Genomic DNA, 15,364 nt, shown 5'->3' with positions numbered 1-15,364 from the left:
CAGTGTTACTAGCAACACTACACCACTCACTGCTGGTGCAGTGTTACTAGCAACACTACACCACTCACTGCTGGTGCAGTGTTACTAGCAACACTACACCACTCACTGCTGGTGCAGTGTTACTAGCAACACTACACCACTCACTGCTGGTGCAGTGTTACTAGCAACACTACACCACTCACTGCTGGTGCAGTGTTACTAGCAACACTACACCACTCACTGCTACACCACTCACTGCTGGTGCAGTGTTACTAGCAACACTACACCACTCACTGCTGGTGCAGTGTTACTAGCAACACTACACCACTCACTGCTGGTGCAGTGTTACTAGCAACACTACACCACTCACTGCTGGTGCAGTGTTACTAGCAACACTACACCACTCACTGCTGGTGCAGTGTTACTAGCAACACTACACCACTCACTGCTGGTGCAGTGTTACTAGCACACCACTCACTACACCACTCACTGCTGGTGCATCACTGCTGGTGCAGTGTTACTAGCAACACTACACCACTCACTGCTGGTGCAGTGTTACTAGCAACACTACACCACTCACTGCTGGTGCAGTGTTACTAGCAACACTACACCACTCACTGCTGGTGCAGTGTTACTAGCAACACTACACCACTCACTGCTGGTGCAGTGTTACTAGCAACACTACACCACTCACTGCTGGTGCAGTGTTACTAGCAACACTACACCACTCACTGCTGGTGCAGTGTTACTAGCAACACTACACCACTCACTGCTGGTGCAGTGTTACTAGCAACACTACACCACTCACTGCTGGTGCAGTGTTACTAGCAACACTACACCACTCACTGCTAGTGCAGTGTTACTAGCAACACTACACCACTCACTGCTGGTGCAGTGTTACTAGCAACACTACACCACTAGCAACACTACACCACTCACTGCTGGTGCAGTGTTACTAGCAACACTACACCACTCACTGCTGGTGCAGTGTTACTAGCAACTCTACACCACTCACTGCTGGTGCAGTGTTACTAGCAACACTACACCACTCACTGCTAGTGCAGTGTTACTAGCAACACTACACCACTCACTGCTGGTGCAGTGTTACTAGCAACACTACACCACTCACTGCTGGTGCAGTGTTACTAGCAACACTACACCACTCACTGCTAGTGCAGTGTTACTAGCAACACTACACTCACTGCTGGTGCAGTGTTACTAGCAACACTACACCACTCACTGCTGGTGCAGTGTTACTAGCAACACTACACCACTCACTGCTGGTGCAGTGTTACTAGCAACTCTACACCACTCACTGCTAGTGCAGTGTTACCTGCAACACTACACCACTCACTGCTGGTGCAGTGTTACTAGTAACACTACACCACTCACTGCTGGTGCAGTGTTACTAGCAACACTACACCACTCACTGCTGGTGCAGTGTCGATGTCACAGCCCTCTTTACCAACGTTCCTACTGACGCTGCAATCAACATTCTGAGACAGAGGCTCACTGAAAACCACGACCTCCCTTTACCTCTTCTAGACTTCATCAATCTAGTGGAACTTTGTGTTAATTTCAACTTCTTCAAGTATCAGGACAACTGTTACAAACAATGCTTTGGGATGGCAATGGGCAGCCCGCTCAGTGCTGTGCTTGCCAACCTCTTCATGGAAAACCTGGAGACAGAGAAATTCAGCACCCTCATTCCCAACACCGTTACCTGGCTAAGATACGTTGATGATATATTGGTTTTCTATCCGAGACGTCTCAATATCCAGGCCCTTCTCAACAAGATCAATGCAGTTGAACCATCAATAAAGTTTACACTTGAACTCGAAAATGATGGCAAACTTCCTTTCCTCGACGTTCTACTGTGCAGATCTCCCGACAGTGACAAACTTCTCTTCAAAGTGTATAGAAAACCTACCAACAAGGACGATCTTATACACTTTTATTCACACCAAGACACCCGCACTAAGAGAGGAGTCCTCATTGGCTTCTTCTTGAGAGCTCTTCGCATCTCCAGCCCTTGTTTTCTAGAAGAAGAATGCACTTACATAACACAAGCCTTTACACGTCTTCAGTTCCCATCTTTCTTCATCCGAGATTGCAGACTCAAGGCACAAGCTATCCTCAACAAACCGCCCATGGAACAGCCCCCTAAACAGTTCATAGTACTCCCATGTGGTGATGTTGCCACGAATACTCGCCGGGCACTTGCTATGAGTAACATCAACGTTTCCACCATAAACACATCCTCTATCAAAGACCTCACTACGAAACGCAGCCCCACACCTCTAACTTCTACAGCAGGCGTCTACACTATCCCCTGTGGGTTCTGTCCCAGGAAATATGTAGGCGAGACAGGCAGAGATCTTGCAGTCCGCCTGAATGAGCATCGAAATGCCTCTAACAGAGACGATGTAAGGTACGCCTGTGTCCTCCACAGAGACTCCACGGGGCATTTGATGAACTGGAACGAGGCACAACTCGTTCTCACCGAACCAGACCTCAGACGCCGACGGTGCCTAGAAGCCTCACTAATCGCCGTCACCGATACTATAGAACGCAACACTGGAAACTACAAAATTTCAAAAACATTGGCATACATGACACTTAAGCAGCACCAACCCAACAACACAGGAGTCACATGATTTCATCGTCTACCCGTCCTCATCATAGGCAGAGGTTGATTTGATAAGGACCTGCCTCGCATGGGCCAGTAGGCCTTCTACAGTGTTCCTCCATTCTTATGTTCTTATGACATTCCTCAGGTCACGTGCGTCACATCTCACTCTCCGCCTATATATATAATGTCTTTCTACCTCTATATGTTAGAAGTGATCAAGGTCCAGGACCGAAACGTTTTCTAATAAATATGCTATAGTGTTTGCTTACGTGTCTTTCTAAACCAGTGTTACTAGTAACACTATACCACTCACTGCTAGTGCAGTGTTACTAGCAACACTACACCACTCACTGCTGGTGCAGAGTTACTAGCAACACTCCACTCACTCCTGGTGCAGTGTTACTAGCAACACTACACCACTCACTGCTAGTGCAGTGTTACTAGCAACACTACACCACTCACTGCTAGTGCAGTGTTACTAGCAACACTACACCACTCACTGCTAGTGCAGTGTAACAGCAACACTACACCATTCACTGCTGGTGCAGTGTTACTAGCAACACTACACCATTCACTGCTAGTGCAGTGTAACAGCAACACTACACCATTCACTGCTGGTGCAGTGTTACTAGCAACACTACACCACTCACTGCTGGTGCAGTGTAACAGCAACACTACACCATTCACTGCTGGTGCAGTGTTACTAGCAACACTACACCATTCACTGCTAGTGCAGTGTAACAGCAACACTACACAACTCACTGCTGGTGCAGTGTAACAGCAACACTACACCACTCACTGCTAGTGCAGTGTAACAGCAACACTACACCATTCACTGCTAGTGCAGTGTAACAGCAATACTACACCATTCACTGCTGGTGCAGTGTTACTAGCAACACTACACCACTCACTGCTAGTGCAGTGTAACAGCAACACTACACCATTCACTGCTGGTGCAGTGTTACTAGCAACACTACACCATTCACTGCTAGTGCAGAGTAACAGCAACACTACACCACTCACTGCTGGTGCAGTGTAACAGCAACACTACACCACTCACTGCTGGTGCAGTGTAACAGCAACACTACACCACTCACTGCTGGTGCAGTGTAACAGCAGCACTACACCACTCACTGCTGGTGCAGTGTTACTAGCAACACTACACCACTCACTGCTGGTGCAGTGTTACTAGCAACACTACACCACTCACTGCTGGTGCAGTGTTACTAGCAACACTACACCACTCACTGCTGGTGCAGTGTTACTAGTAACACTACACCACTCACTGCTGGTGCAGTGTTACTAGCAACACTACACCATTCACTGCTGGTGCAGTGTTACTAGCAACACTACACCACTCACTGCTGGTGCAGTGTTACTAGCAACACTACACCACTCACTGCTGGTGCAGTGTTACTAGCAACACTACACCACTCACTGCTGGTGCAGTGTTACTAGCACCACTACATCACTCACTGCTAGTGCAGTGTTACTAGCAACACTACACCACTCACTGCTAGTGCAGTGTATCTAGCAACACTACACCACTCACTGCTGGTGCAGTGTTACTAGCACCTCTAAACCATTCACTGCTGGTGCAGTGTTACTAGCACCACTAAACCATTCACTGCTGGTGAAGTGTAACAGCAACACTACACCATTCACTGCTAGTACAGTGTAACAGCAACACTACACCATTCACTGCTGGTGCAGTGTTACTAGCAACACTACACCATTCACTGCTAGTGCATTGTAACATCAACACTACACCATTCACTGCTAGTGCAGTGTAACAGCAACACTACACCATTCACTGCTGGTGCTGTGTTACTAGCAACACTACACCACTCACTGCTGGTGCAGTGTTACTAGCAACACTACACCACTCACTGCTAGTGCAGTGTAACAGCAACACTACACCATTCACTGCTGGTGCTGTGTTACTAGCAACACTACACCACTCACTGTTGGTGCAGTGTTACTAGCAACACTACACCAGTCACTACTGGTGCAGTGTTACTAGCAACACTACACCACTCACTGCTGGTGTAATATAACAGCAACACTACACCATTCACTGCTGGTGTAATATAACAGCAACACTATACCACTCACTGCTGGTGTAATATAACAACAACACTATACCACTCACTGCTGGTGTAATATAACAGCAACACTATACCACTCACTGCTGGTGTAATATAACAACAACACTATACCACTCACTGCTGGTGTAATATAACAACAACACTACACCACTCACTGCTGGTGTAATATAACAACAACACTACACCACTCACTGCTGGTGTAATATAACAACAACACTACACCACTCACTGCTGGTGTAATATAACAACAACACTACACCACTCACTGCTGGTGTAATATAACAGCAACACTATACCACTCACTGCTGGTGTAATATAACAGCAACACTATACCACTCACTGCTGGTGTAATATAACAGCAACACTATACCACTCACTGCTGGTGTAATATAACAGCAACACTATACCACTCACTGCTGGTGTAATATAACAGCAACACTACACCACTCACTGCTGGTGTAATATAACAACAACACTACACCACTCACTGCTGGTGTAATATAACAACAACACTACACCACTCACTGCTGGTGTAATATAACAACAACACTACACCACTCACTGCTGGTGTAATATAACAACAACACTATACCACTCACTGCTGGTGTAATATAACAGCAACACTATACCACTCACTGCTGGTGTAATATAACAGCAACACTATACCACTCACTGCTGGTGTAATATAACAACAACACTATACCACTCACTGCTGGTGTAATATAACAGCAACACTATACCACTCACTGCTGGTGTAATATAACAACAACACTACACCACTCACTGCTGGTGTAATATAACAACAACACTACACCACTCACTGCTGGTGTAATATAACAACAACACTATACCACTCACTGCTGGTGTAATATAACAGCAACACTATACCACTCACTGCTGGTGTAATATAACAGCAACACTATACCACTCACTGCTGGTGTAATATAACAGCAACACTATACCACTCACTGCTGGTGTAATATAACAACAACACTACACCACTCACTGCTGGTGTAATATAACAACAACACTATACCACTCACTGCTGGTGTAATATAACAACAACACTATACCACTCACTGCTGGTGTAATATAACAACAACACTACACCACTCACTGCTGGTGTAATATAACAACAACACTATACCACTCACTGCTGGTGTAATATAACAACAACACTATACCACTCACTGCTGGTGTAATATAACAACAACACTATACCACTCACTGCTGGTGTAATATAACAACAACACTATACCACTCACTGCTGGTGTAATATAACAGCAACACTATACCACTCACTGCTGGTGTAATATAACAGCAACACTATACCACTCACTGCTGGTGTAATATAACAACAACACTATACCACTCACTGCTGGTGTAATATAACAACAACACTGTACCACTCACTGCTGGTGTAATATAACAACAACACTACACCACTCACTGCTGGTGTAATATAACAACAACACTACACCACTCACTGCTGGTGTAATATAACAACAACACTACACCACTCACTGCTGGTGTAATATAACAGCAACACTACACCACTCACTGCTGGTGTAATATAACAGCAACACTACACCACTCACTGCTGGTGTAATATAACAGCAACCCTACACCACTCTCTGCTGGTGTAATATAACAACAACACTACACCACTCACTGCTGGTGTAATATAACAGCAACACTACACCACTCACTGCTGGTGTAATATAACAACAACACTACACCACTCTCTGCTGGTGTAATATAACAGCAACACTACACCACTCACTGCTGGTGTAATATAACAACAACACTACACCACTCACTGCTGGTGTAATATAACAACAACACTACACCACTCTCTGCTGGTGTAATATAACAACAACACTATACCACTCACTGCTGGTGTAATATAACAACAACACTATACCACTCACTGCTGGTGTAATATAACAGCAACACTACACCACTCACTGCTGGTGTAATATAACAGCAACACTACACCACTCACTGCTGGTGTAATATAACAGCAACACTACACCACTCACTGCTGGTGTAATATAACAGCAACCCTACACCACTCTCTGCTGGTGTAATATAACAACAACACTACACCACTCACTGCTGGTGTAATATAACAACAACACTACACCACTCTCTGCTGGTGTAATATAACAACAACACTACACCACTCACTGCTGGTGTAATATAACAACAACACTACACCACTCTCTGCTGGTGTAATATAACAACAACACTACACCACTCTCTGCTGGTGTAATATAACAACAACACTACACCACTCACTGCTGGTGTAATATAACAACAACACTACACCACTCTCTGCTGGTGTAATATAACAACAACACTACACCACTCACTGCTGGTGTAATATAACAGCAACACTACACCATTCACTGCTGGTGTAATATAACAGCAACACTATACCACTCACTGCTGGTGTAATATAACAACAACACTATACCACTCACTGCTGGTGTAATATAACAACAACACTGTACCACTCACTGCTGGTGTAATATAACAACAACACTACACCACTCACTGCTGGTGTAATATAACAACAACACTACACCACTCACTGCTGGTGTAATATAACAACAACACTACACCACTCTCTGCTGGTGTAATATAACAACAACACTACACCACTCTCTGCTGGTGTAATATAACAACAACACTACACCACTCACTGCTGGTGTAATATAACAACAACACTACACCACTCTCTGCTGGTGTAATATAACAACAACACTACACCACTCACTGCTGGTGTAATATAACAGCAACACTACACCATTCACTGCTGGTGTAATATAACAGCAACACTATACCACTCACTGCTGGTGTAATATAACAACAACACTACACCACTCTCTGCTGGTGTAATATAACAACAACACTACACCACTCTCTGCTGGTGTAATATAACAACAACACTACACCACTCACTGCTGGTGTAATATAACAACAACACTACACCACTCTCTGCTGGTGTAATATAACAACAACACTACACCACTCACTGCTGGTGTAATATAACAGCAACACTACACCATTCACTGCTGGTGTAATATAACAGCAACACTATACCACTCACTGCTGGTGTAATATAACAACAACACTACACCACTCACTGCTGGTGTAATATAACAACAACACTACACCACTCACTGCTGGTGTAATATAACAACAACACTACACCACTCACTGCTGGTGTAATATAACAGCAACACTATACCACTCACTGCTGGTGTAATATAACAGCAACACTACACCACTCACTGCTGGTGTAATATAACAGCAACACTACACCACTCTCTGCTGGTGTAATATAACAGCAACACTATACCACTCACTGCTGGTGTAATATAACAACAACACTACACCACTCACTGCTGGTGCAGTGTAACTTACTTAGGTTAGAGGTTGAGTGGGGTGACATCCTTGACCACAGGACCTGCTTGACCTTAAAGGCCAACAACAACCAAAGGCCAAGGAAAAGGAGTAGGATAACAGAGAGAGAGAGAGAGAGAGAGAGAGAGATACAGTGTGACTAAAGTAAGATACAGTGTGGTCAGACTAAGATATAGTGTTGTTAAACTAAGACAGAGTGTAGTTAGAGTAAGATACAGTGTGGCTAAACTAAGATACAGTGTGACCAAATAAAGATATAGTGTGACTAATTTAAGAGGTTCAGTTCATTGCTGTCAGTGCTAAATTCGGGTCAAGTCTGGTCTAAGTCACACGCAGAATGCTCGCCCATTACCCTCTACCAGGCCAAGCTCAGCGTTCACCGCAAACCAGAGACGAAGTCGCCCCGGGCAAGCGGTCACCAGGTGTGCAGTTAATGGACAGACAGAGGCGCTTATCCCCCGGCAAGCGGTCACCAAGTGAGGATTTAATGGCTCGTGTGGACTTGACACTCAGAATTTCTGCCGACGGCTGTAGCATTTTTTCTTCAATGCTAACAAGAATTTTTCTTTACTCTTATTTTTCTCGAGGTCGTCTACTGTGGTGATTACGTTTCCTCTTGTAATTGAAACTTACCTTACCCTGGTGTTGTTAGTAGTAGTGGTTGTGGTAGTAGGGGTGACAGTGCTTTACCCTGGTGTTGTTAGTAGTAGTTGTTGTGGTAGTAGGGGTTATAGTGCTTTACCCTGGTGTTGTTAGTAGTAGTTGTTGTGGTAGTAGGGGTGATGGTACCTTACCCTGGTGTTGTTAGTAGTAGTGGTTGTGGTAGTAGGGGTTATAGTGCTTTACCCTGGTGTTGTTAGTAGTAGTGGTTGTGGTAGTAGGGGTTATAGTGCTTTACCCTGGTGTTGTTAGTAGTAGTGGTTGTGGTAGTAGGGGTGATAGTGCTTTACCCTGGTGTTGTTAGTAGTAGTTGTTGTGGTAGTAGGGGTTATAGTGCTTTACCCTGGTGTTGTTAGTAGTAGTTGTTGTGGTAGTAGGGGTGATGGTACCTTACCCTGGTGTTGTTAGCAGTAGTGGTTGTGGTAGTAGGGGTTATAGTGCTTTACCCTGGTGTTGTTAGTAGTAGTGGTTGTGTTAGTAGGGGTGATAGTGCTTTACCCTGGTGTTGTTAGTAGTAGTTGTTGTGGTAGTAGGGGTTATAGTGCTTTACCCTGGTGTTGTTAGTAGTAGTGGTTGTGGTAGTAGGGGTTATAGTGCTTTACCCTGGTGTTGTTAGTAGTTGTGGTTGTGGTAGTAGGGGTTATAGTGCTTTACCCTGGTGTTGTTAGTAGTAGTGGTTGTGGTAGTAGGGGTTATAGTGCTTTACCCTGGTGTTGTTAGTAGTAGTGGTTGTGGTAGTAGGGGTGATAGTGCTTTACCCTGGTGTTGTTAGTAGTAGTTGTTGTGGTAGTAGGGGTTATAGTGCTTTACCCTGGTGTTGTTAGTAGTAGTTGTTGTGGTAGTAGGGGTGATGGTACCTTACCCTGGTGTTGTTAGTAGTAGTGGTTGTGGTAGTAAGGGTTATAGTGCTTTACCCTGGTGTTGTTAGTAGTAGTGGTTGTGGTAGTAGGGGTGATAGTGCTTTACCCTGGTGTTGTTAGTAGTAGTTGTTGTGGTAGTAGGGGTTATAGTGCTTTACCCTGGTGTTGTTAGTAGTAGTTGTTGTGGTAGTAGGGGTGATGGTACCTTACCCTGGTGTTGTTAGTAGTAGTGGTTGTGGTAGTAGGGGTTATAGTGCTTTACCCTGGTGTTGTTAGTAGTAGTGGTTGTGGTAGTAGGGGTGATAGTGCTTTACCCTGGTGTTGTTAGAAGTAGTTGTTGTGGTAGTAGGGGTTATAGTGCTTTACCCTGGTGTTGTTAGTGGTAGTGGTTGTGGTAGTAGGGGTTATAGTGCTTTACCCTGGTGTTGTTAGTAGTTGTGGTTGTGGTAGTAGGGGTTATAGTGCTTTACCCTGGTGTTGTTAGTAGTAGTGGTTGTGGTAGTAGGGGTTATAGTGCTTTACCCTGGTGTTGTTAGTAGTAGTTGTTGTGGTAGTAGGGGTTATAGTGCTTTACCCTGGTGTTGTTAGTAGTAGTGGTTGTGGTAGTAGGGGTTATAGTGCTTTACCCTGGTGTTGTTAGTAGTAGTGGTTGTGGTAGTAGGGGTGATAGTGCTTTACCCTGGTGTTGTTAGTAGCAGTGGTTGTGGTAGTAGGGGTTATAGTGCTTTACCCTGGTGTTGTTAGTAGTAGTGGTTGTGGTAGTAGGGGTTATAGTGCTTTACCCTGGTGTTGTTAGTAGTAGTGGTTGTGGTAGTAGGGGTTATAGTGCTTTACCCTGGTGTTGTTAGTAGCAGTTGTTGTGGTAGTAGGGGTGATAGTGCTTTACCCTGGTGTTGTTAGTAGTAGTTGTTGTGGTAGTAGGGGTGATGGTACCTTACCCTGGTGTTGTTAGTAGTAGTGGTTGTGGTAGTAGGGGTTATAGTGCTTTACCCTGGTGTTGTTAGTAGTAGTTGTTGTGGTAGTAGGGGTGATAGTGCTTTACCCTGGTGTTGTTAGTAGTAGTTGTTGTGGTAGTAGGGGTGATGGTACCTTACCCTGGTGTTGTTAGTAGTAGTGGTTGTGGTAGTAGGGGTTATAGTGCTTTACCCTGGTGTTGTTAGTAGTAGTTGTTGTGGTAGTAGGGGTGATAGTGCTTTACCCTGGTGTTGTTAGTAGTAGTTGTTGTGGTAGTAGGGGTGATGGTACCTTACCCTGGTGTTGTTAGTAGTAGTTGTTGTGGTAGTAGGGGTTATAGTGCTTTAACCTGGTGTTGTTAGTAGTAGTGGTTGTGGTAGTAGGGGTTATAGTGCTTTACCCTGGTGTTGTTAGTAGTAGTTGTTGTGGTAGTAGGGGTTATAGTGCTTTACCCTGGTGTTGTTAGTAGTAGTGGTTGTGGTAGTAGGGGTTATAGTGCTTTACCCTGGTGTTGTTAGTAGTAGTTGTTGTGGTAGTAAGGGTGATAGTGCTTTACCCTGGTGTTGTTAGTAGTAGTTGTTGTGGTAGTAGGGGTTATAGTGCTTTACCCTGGTGTTGTTAGTAGTAGTTGTTGTGGTAGTAGGGGTTATAGTGCTTTACACTGGTGTTGTTAGTAGTAGTGGTTGTGGTAGTAGGGGTGATAGTACTTTACCCTTGTGTTGTTAGTAGTAGTGGTTGTGGTAGTAGGGGTGATAGTGCTTTACCCTGGTGTTGTTAGTAGTAGTGGTTGTGGTAGTAGGGGTGACAGTGCTTTACCCTGGTGTTGTTAGTAGTAGTGGTTGTGGTAGTAGGGGTGACAGTGCTTTACCCTGGTGTTGTTAGTAGTAGTGGTTGTGGTAGCAGGGGTGACAGTGCTTTACCCTGGTGTTGTTAGTAGTAGTGGTTGTGGTAGTAGGGGTGATACTGCTTTACCCTGGTGTTGTTAGTAGTAGTGGTTGTGGTAGTAGGGGTGATGGTACCTTACCCTGGTGGTGTTAGCAGTAGTGGTTGTGGTAGTAGGGGTGATAGTGCTTTACCCTGGTGTTGTTAGTAGTGGTGGTTGTGGTAGTAGGGGTGATAGTGCTTTACCCTGGTGTTGTTAGTAGTGGTGGTTGTGGTAGTAAGGGTGATAGTGCTTTACCCTGGTGTTGTTAGTAGTGGTGGTTGTGGTAGTAGGGGTGATAGTGCTTTACCCTGGTGTTGTTAGTAGTAGTGGTTGTGGTAGTAGGGGTGATAGTGCTTTACCCTGGTGTTGTTAGTAGTAGTGGTTGTGGTAGTAGGGGTGATAGTGCTTTACCCTAGTGTTGTTAGTAGTGGTGGTTGTGGTAGTAGGGGTTATGGTGCCTTACCCTGGTGTTGTTAGTAGTAGTGGTTGTGGTAGTAGGGGTGATAGTGCCTTACCCTGGAGTTGTTAGTAGTAGTAGTTGTGGTAGTAGGGGTGATAGTGCTAGTGGTTGTGGTAGTAGTAGTAGTAGTAGTAGTAGTAGTAGTAGTAGTAGTAGTAGTAGTAGTAGTAGTAGCAGTAGTAGTAGTAGTAGTAGTAGTAGTAGTAGTAGTAGTAGTTGTAGTAGTGGTAGTGATAGTGATAGTGATAGTGATGGTGGTGGTGCTAGTGGTAATGGTAGTGGTTGTGGCTGCGGTGGTCGAGTTAGTAGATTAGATTAGGTTTTGCCGCGAAAGTAGCTAAATAAACTAGCCACTACCATCCTGTGGATGGTAGTGGCTAGTTTATTTATCTAGCCACAAGCATCCTGTGGATGGCAGTGGCTAGTTTATTGTGCACCCCATATCCATCCTCTGGACGGTAGCGGCTAGTTTATTGTGCTCCCCATATCCATCCTGAGGATGGTAGCGGCTAGTTTTATTGTGCTCCCCATATCCATCCTGAGGATGGTAGTGGCTAGTTTATTGTGCACCCCATATCCATCCTGTGGATGGTAGTGGCTAGTTTATTGTGCTCCCCATATCCATCCTGTGGATGGTAGTGGCTAGTTTACTGTGGACCCCATATCCATCCTGAGGATGGTAGTGGCTAGTTTATTGTGCTCCCCATATCCATCCTGTGGATGGTAGCGGCTAGTTTATTGTGCACCCCATATCCATCCTGAGGATGGTAGTGGTTAGTTTATTGTGCTCCCCATATCCATCCTGTGGATGGTAGCGGCTAGTTTATTGTGCTCCCCATATCCATCCTGAGGATGGTAGTGGCTAGTTTATAGTGCACCCCATATCCGTCTTGTGGATGGTAGTGGCTAGTTTATTGTGCTCCCCATATCCATCCTGTGGATGGTAGTGGCTAGTTTATTGTGCTCCCCATATCCATCCTGTGGATGGTAGTGGCTAGTTTATTGTGCACCCCATATCCATCCTGTGGATGGTAGTGGCTAGTTTATTGTGCACCCCATATCCATCCTGTGGATGGTAGTGGCTAGTTTATTGTGCACCCCATATCCATCCTGTGGATGGTAGTGGCTAGTTTATTGTGCACCCCATATCCATCCTGTGGATGGTAGTGGCTAGTTTATTGTGCACCCCATATCCATCCTGTGGATGGTAGTGGCTAGTTTATTGTGCACCCCATATCCATCTTGTGGATGGTAGTGGCTAGTTTATTGTGCACCCCATATCCATCCTGAGGATGGTAGTGGCTAGTTTATTGTGCACCCCATATCCATCTTGTGGATGGTAGTGGCTAGTTTATTGTGCACCCCATATCCATCCTGTGGATGGTAGTGGCTAGTTTATTGTGCTCCCAATATCCATCCTGTGGATGGTAGTGGCTAGTTTATTGTGCTCCCCATATCCATCCTGTGGATGGTAGTGGCTAGTTTATTGTGCACCCCATATCCATCCTGTGGATGGTAGTGGCTAGTTTATTGTGCTCCCCATATCCATCCTGTGGATGGTAGTGGCTAGTTTATTGTGCTCCCCATATCCATCCTGTGGATGGTAGTGGCTAGTTTATAGTGCACCCCATATCCATCTTGTGGATGGTAGTGGCTAGTTTATTGTGCACCCCATATCCATCCTGTGGATGGTAGTGGCTAGTTTATTGTGCACCCCATATCCATCCTGTGGATGGTAGTGGCTAGTTTATTGTGCACCCCATATCCATCCTCTGGACGGTAGCGGCTAGTTTATTGTGCACCCCATATCCATCCTGTGGATGGTAGTGGCTAGTTTATTGTGCACCCCATATCCATCCTGTGGATGGTAGTGGCTAGTTTATTGTGCACCCCATATCCATCCTGTGGATGGTAGTGGCTAGTTTATTGTGCACCCCATATCCATCCTGTAGATCGTAGCGCAAGAATATATGGATACACAATAGGCATAGGAAGTAGGCCCAAAACAATTTACTAGGGCAGTGCCGCTGATAACAGTCTTACAACGGATGTTTCATATTATCGCAGACTATCCATAGCTGATAGATACCATATCCATAGCTGATAGATATCATATCCATAGCTGATAGATATCATATCCATAGCTGATAGATACCATATCCATAGCTGATAGATACCATATCCATAGCTGATAGATACCATATCCATAGCTGATAGATACCATATCCATAGCTGATAGATACCATATCCATAGCTGATAGATACCATATCCATAGCTGATAGATACCATATCCATAGCTGATAGATACCATATCCATAGCTGATAGATACCATATCCATAGCTGATAGATACCATATCCATAGCTGATAGATACCATATCCATAGCTGATAGATACCATATCCATAGCTGATAGATATATCCATATCCATAGCTGATAGATATATATCCATAGCTGATAGATATCATATCCAGCTGATAGATATCATATCCATAGCTGATAGATACCATATCCATAGCTGATAGATATCATATCCATAGCTGATAGATACCATATCCATAGCTGATAGATACCATATCCATAGCTGATAGATACCATATCCATAGCTGATAGATACCATATCCATAGCTGATAGATACCATATCCATAGCTGATAGATACCATATCCATAGCTGATAGATACCATATCCATAGCTGATAGATACCATATCCATAGCTGATAGATACCATATCCATAGCTGATAGATACCATATCCATAGCTGATAGATATCATATCCATAGCTGATAGATATCATATCCATAGCTGATAGATACCATATCCATAGCTGATAGATACCATATCCATAGCTGATAGATACCATATCCATAGCTGATAGATACCATATCCATAGCTGATAGATACCATATCCATAGCTGATAGATACCATATCCATAGCTGATAGATACCATATCCATAGCTGATAGATACCATATCCATAGCTGATAGATACCATATCCATAGCTGATAGATACCATATCCATAGCTGATAGATACCATAGCTGATAGATACCATATCCATAGCTGATAGATACCATATCCATAGCTGATAGATATCCATATCCATAGCTGATAGATACCATATCCATAGCTGATAGATATCATATCCATAGCTGATAGATATCATATCCATAGCTGATAGATATCCCATATCCATAGCTGATAGATACCATATCCATATGATAGATACCATAGCTGATAGATACCATATCCATAGCTGATAGATACCATATCCATAGCTGATAGATACCATATCCATATCCATAGCTGATAGATACCATATCCATAGCTGATAGATACCATATCCATAGCTGAT

This window comes from Cherax quadricarinatus, chromosome 1, assembly GCF_038502225.1.
Source record: "Cherax quadricarinatus isolate ZL_2023a chromosome 1, ASM3850222v1, whole genome shotgun sequence".
NCBI lineage: Eukaryota > Metazoa > Arthropoda > Malacostraca > Decapoda > Parastacidae > Cherax > Cherax quadricarinatus.
Note: the sequence above shows the minus strand (reverse complement) of the source record.